This window comes from Musa acuminata, chromosome BXJ1-8, assembly GCF_036884655.1.
Source record: "Musa acuminata AAA Group cultivar baxijiao chromosome BXJ1-8, Cavendish_Baxijiao_AAA, whole genome shotgun sequence".
Taxonomy (NCBI): domain Eukaryota; kingdom Viridiplantae; phylum Streptophyta; class Magnoliopsida; order Zingiberales; family Musaceae; genus Musa; species Musa acuminata.
This window is the reverse complement of record NC_088334.1, coordinates 15,994,202-16,000,201: the sequence shown is the minus strand read 5'-3', so window position 1 is coordinate 16,000,201 and position 6,000 is coordinate 15,994,202.

The following is a 6,000-nucleotide window of genomic DNA, read 5'->3' as shown; positions in this document are numbered from 1 at the left end:
TATCTTTCTAGTAATTTTGAAAATGATCATGAAAATTACATGTTTTATGATAAATGAATAAAAATGTTAGACTTAAACCTAATGATAATTCTATTAATGTTTTAAGAAGCAATAAGGTATATCTGGATGATTTTCGTATTGATTTTTTATTTTGTTTGGAAATACTTTATGCTCAATAAAACAATGATTAATGAATATGCTTTATGTTTATTGATTTCTTTGGCTTGTATGCCTTATCATGATGAATGTTTTGAAATTAAATGTATGTATCATACTTGATGATTTTTATGCATGAGGACTTGAAGTAATGATATGAAATCATATGTTTTGGAATTATGTGTTACACTTTTTGATCTTGATGATTTTTGATCTTTCTGTTTTAAAGGTTGATGCATGGTTTTGACATAAGAACAAATATTTGGGCATGCTAATATAAAGTCAATCACACAAATTGAAACTGAAGAGGTTTAGATATCTTTAAGAATCATTCAACATTATATTCAATGAAACCATGCTTGAAGTCTAAATGAAAATATAATGATGATTTGAAAGTATACTTAACGATTTTATATTTCGAACTTATGCATGATAATATTTACGATCTTTTGAAAGTTCTTTTTTGATGTTAATGAATGATGCATGTTTTTATTTGGCATAAATGAAAAAGGCATGCTTCTAAGAAATCAATCTTATGAATTTAATCACTAAAAAGAAGAAAGCTTTCTCCTTGAAAAAATTTCTCTAGTTTATCGACTTTTCAAAAAGGAGAGACTAATGAACCTATCTTTATTCTTAGAATCTATTGAAAATGATTTTGATTTGACGATTTGAATTTGAATGAGCTTTATCTTGATTTTTCAAGATTTATAACTTGAGATTTCTTATGTATGAATTAAGATATTGTATCATTTGATCTCCTATGTTTCTTTTTGCTATTTATAAAAAGAAGAGATTTGATGGAATAAATCATATCTTGTGGCATTCATGATTTGATATTATTATCTTTTGTGATATGATGTGTAAATTCCTTTGTATTTGTAGTTGTAAACCTCATGTTATAAGTAGAGTATTGATGTAAAAATTGTATTCTTCCACTCTACTCTTTTCTTGTTTATAATGACAAAAGGGGAATAAGTTATGATCATGATAGGATGTAATTTGACAAATTAATACCATCATGATGAGAAATATTTATGATTTGGAATATTGCATATAATACTTATGCTTTTTATTATGATTATGCATGTGATGTATTGCATATGATGTGAATCATAAGTTTTATATGCATGAATTGAGATCTTGTTCTCCTACAAGATTAAATAAATTTTATCTGTATCATGATCTCCTAAGAATTCTTTTCATTAATTATTTAAGAGAAGATTTGTTAAAATGGATCATGATTTCTCTTGATTTCTTGAATTTTCATTTTTAATGATTCACAAGCATATTGAAATAATGATTGAAACATTGATGTAATTATGAATGATGATTTGATATTATACATGCAATACTTTAACTTATGATAATGATGCATGCAATGATAAAATATTCATGATAAAAAATTATTTTGACATTCATAACTTGATTTTTCATTCAACCTTGTTAGGATCAAGAGCACTAAGAGGGGGGGGGGGGGGGGGGGGGTGAATTAGTGCAGTGGTTAAAAACGTCCACTTCGTCAAATCTCTCGTATGATAAAAACCATTTCCGACGTAAAACCGATTTCGGAAACTTAGCTTGAAAGCATACGTAAATGTATTGAAGGCAGTAAGCTATTGAAGGGGTTTGTAGGGTAATAGCAGGAAATAAAATGCAAACCAAAGAAGACAAGAGTTTATAGTGGTTCGGTCAATCGTGACCTACATCTACTCCTCCGATTCCTCTTCCGTTGAGGCCACCGGTGTCACGCCCCCTCAAATATCCATGATATTAAAAATTTCATCACAAATCCATCCAGGATCCAAACACACATTTGAGGACACTGAAAAACATTCTATCAAATTCACATCTATAAAACCTGTGCAGTTTATAATCATATATCACATCACTCGATAATTCACATTTATGGTAATCCAAGCCAACTTAACAAACATGAACAACATTTATAAATCCACAAGCTAAATAAATTATACAATCAGAACTCCAATTATTCACCACAAGTTCATATCATCATAAACTAGATTTAACATTCTGAAATTCCAAATAAGAGAGATCTTCTAACACTTTTACACAGTATATCCATTTCGATTCATCGACAACATTTCATTACATACAAAATGTGCTTATACAATAATAACATAATAACCAACAAGACTTGCCCATAATTCTGAATAGCTCTCCACTGCCTCAGCCCAATTCAAAACATCTCAAAGAGTGACAAGCTGACCTGAAAGATTTTATATAACAACGGAGTGAGCTAAAAATAGCTCAGCAAGTGACAAAGCATATTCAGAACAAAAGGAATGATTTCAACAAGGTATCGTAATGCGAGGCAGAATACAAGAATTTTCAAGATACTAATATCATTAGATACAAAATCATGTGCCATGTCATTCAAAAACCTATTTGGTTCATAACAGATGGAGCATATCAATAGCATAGGAAAATGTTCCGGAGCATATTAACGGCGTATGGAACATTTCGGAGCATGCTAGTAACAGATGAAACCTTTCGGACCATATCAACAACGAATGAAATGTTTCAGAGCTTATCAATAGCGTATGAAATGTTCCAGAGCATATCAACGGCGTATGGAACATTTCGGAGCATATCAACGGCGTATGGAACATTTCAGAGCATATCAATAACAAATACCAAACAGAAGCTCAAACGTCATATTTGATGTTGCATTCATATAATTCTTATCCAAAGCATGTACAGAAACACATAACCAAAGCTCTGGATATCATATTAAACATACAGACGGTGCAGTGGGACCACAGACAGAATATGATTCATCCATTTTTGAATGACCACTAGACAGAAGTCTCCCACGTTTGGGAGCTCCATCCACCCACGTCTAGGTGAAGTCAGAGGGGGCCGGCAGAGCATCGCAGGCTCTATGCATAACTCCCTTTACCAGTTCTAGCAAAGGTACATATATCCCACAAACACCAGAGTACAAAAGGCTGTATGAACAATAAATAGCACATATCGGAAGCACACGCGGAACAACAAAACGTACATGTGCCTTTACGAGTCAATACGGAGTAAGCAATAATTTTTCACAACTGTATTCAGATTTGAAGGGAAATGAAAGCAAGGGCATGCAAGGATTCCAAGTAATCATATATAACTCAATACAAATAAGAAGGTTAGATGAATTTAATGTCCAAAGGAATGAAACTGGAATAGGCACATATCGGAAGCAAATGCGGAATAATAGGATATACATGTGCCTATATGAGTTAATATGATATAGCATAAACATTACACAATAGATTTCAAGAATGCAAATAATTTGAAGGACAAGAGCATACAAGAATTCAAAATAGTAATATAAAGCTCAATTGAATAAGAAAGCTAAAGGATATTAATTTCCAAAGGAATGAAACCAGAATATGCGAAATCGACCAAAGCTCGATTTCTGGCAGAATTCAAGAGGCACATTGAACAAATGATTCAAACTATCAATCGTGCTCCAATTTACTCAGAAATGCATCATTGGAAAGATATTTCAATCTACTTTCAGATAAAACAAGTTTCATATGAATTGAACTGTCCAACAGAGAGAGTTACAAATAATTTGGTAAACAAGGGTCGTAGGACAAAATCTTTGTTTGGCAGAATTCATAAGGTCAGATTCAACAAATAACTGGGCAGGTGTTTGGACTCCAAATCTTTCAATCCATATATCAAAAGAAGGATCTACGAGTCTAGTTTCCAATGAAATCTGTTTTGAACAAATCGGAGTTTCAACAAAGACTTATAGGCAGCTCGGTATCAAAAGGTCAGAAATTACGATCCCTGTTTTACAGAATTTATAGGCTCATTTGAAACAGAAGTTTGGATAGACAAACTTACTCCGAATTCTTAAAATAAGCTATCAAGAGAAAGATTTATGAGTCTATATTCTAATCAAATAAGCTTTGCCCAAATCAGATGTCAATACATGAAATTATAACTATAACAAAGTAGAAAGGTCAGAATCTCAAAAGTTACACAGATTCGAATCGTTTCGTCTAAATAGGAGATATATCAAATGCAAGGCTAGAATAATTCAAAGTTCCTTATATTCAAAGCAAATATAGACATAAAATTACGATAAGGAAAGATTAGGACATTTGCAATAGGAAAGATTAGAACACTTGTACGAGGAAGATCATAATACTTGTAATAAGAAAAATTAGAACAATTATAGGAGAAACGATCGAGAAACTTGCCTTTTGAAGGTTTTGATCCAAAGATTCGAAGAAGGTGTACGTTCGAATCCTTTTTCTACTTTTCCTCCGTCTCCTCCCTGTTTCGCTTTGTGCACTCATTTTCTTTCTTTCTTCGCAACTTCACCACGTGTCGAACATCGAGGCACAGTCACCTTCTCTCTCTCTTACTCTCATTCATTCTTTTTCTTTCCCAAGCGCAGTTGCCACAGCCATCACCGCTGTCATAGTCGCAGCCCCTTCCACCGCACTGCCTTCCTCCCTTCTCTCCTTCCTACTTTTTCTTTCCCAAACACAGTTGTCGAAGGCGCAGCCGTCACCACCGCAGCCGCAATCACGCCCCTAGCCCCCCTCTTTTTTTTTTTTTTCCTTTTCCTTTCTTTCTATTTCCCAAAAGCAGCTGCTGCAGCCACCACCGCTGCCGCAGCTACCGCAGCCAACGTCGCAGCCGTAGCCGCAGCCGCAGTCACAGCTACGGCCACAGCCACCATAGCCGGAGCCTCTTCTTCCCCCCTGCTCTGTTTCCTCTCCTTCTCTTCCAGCTGCAGCTGCCACTACCGCAGCTGCCTCCCCTTCTCCTCTTCCTCTCTTCTTCCCTTTTCCTTTCTCTTCTTCTTCCTTTCCTTCTCTTCTTTCCCAGCTGCACTGCTGCAGTCGTAGCCTCAGCCACGGCCGCAGCCTCTTCTTCCTCCCCTGCTCATCTTCCGCTCCTTCTTCTCTTCCAACTGCAGCTACCATTGCCGCAGCCGCAGCTCCTTCTTCCCCTTCTCTTCTTCCTCTCCTTCCCTTCTTCCTTCCTCTCCCTCTTTCCCTGCCACAGCTGCAGCTGCATCAGCTGCAGCCATTCTTCTCTTTTTTCTTTTTCTCTTCTTCTTTGTCCTCTTCTTCTTCTTCTCCTCCCCAACGCCCCAGACCTCGCCTTCTCTGTTTCCGCCTGCAGGAAATAGAGGTGCTGCAGCCCTAGCTGCTTCCACCTCTTGCTCCTCTCCCACTTCCCTCTCTTTTTCTTACTCTTCTATTCTTCTCTTCTCCCTCTTCTTCCTCCTCTCTTCTTTTCCCTCTTCTTCTTCTTTTCTTCTCTTCTCCCTCTACTTCTCTTCTTCTTCTCCCCACGCCGCACTGCTCCTCTCTTTGTTTAGAGCGTGGGAGGCGGTGGGATAAAACCGAAATTTTTGGTTTTCTTTATTTCTTTTTTTTTTTTACAACTTAACAGTTTAGTCCTTGAAATTTCTATATTTACATATAGGTCCTCCAACTTACATATAAATCCTTATTAATAAATTTTCAAAAGTGAGGGATATTACGATCGGCATCCAATAACGATCTTCCTTTACTATGCGAAGATCAACCTCCTTCTTACACCCCTCTTCTCCTTTTAGCGGGTTTAGGAGACAACCCTTACAAGCACTCACTCTCCTCTCTAAATAGAATTCTAACACTTAGAATTTAGAGAAGGTAAATTCTAGAGATTACAGTAATGTTTTCTTTCTTTTAATCTCTCTATGCTTGTGTGTATTAACCAGGGATAAGAGGGGTATTTATAGGCTTCAAGTTGATTCAAACTTGGAGCCTAAAAACATCTCATCCCGGGTTCCCCGGGCACGAGCGGTACCACTGCCCA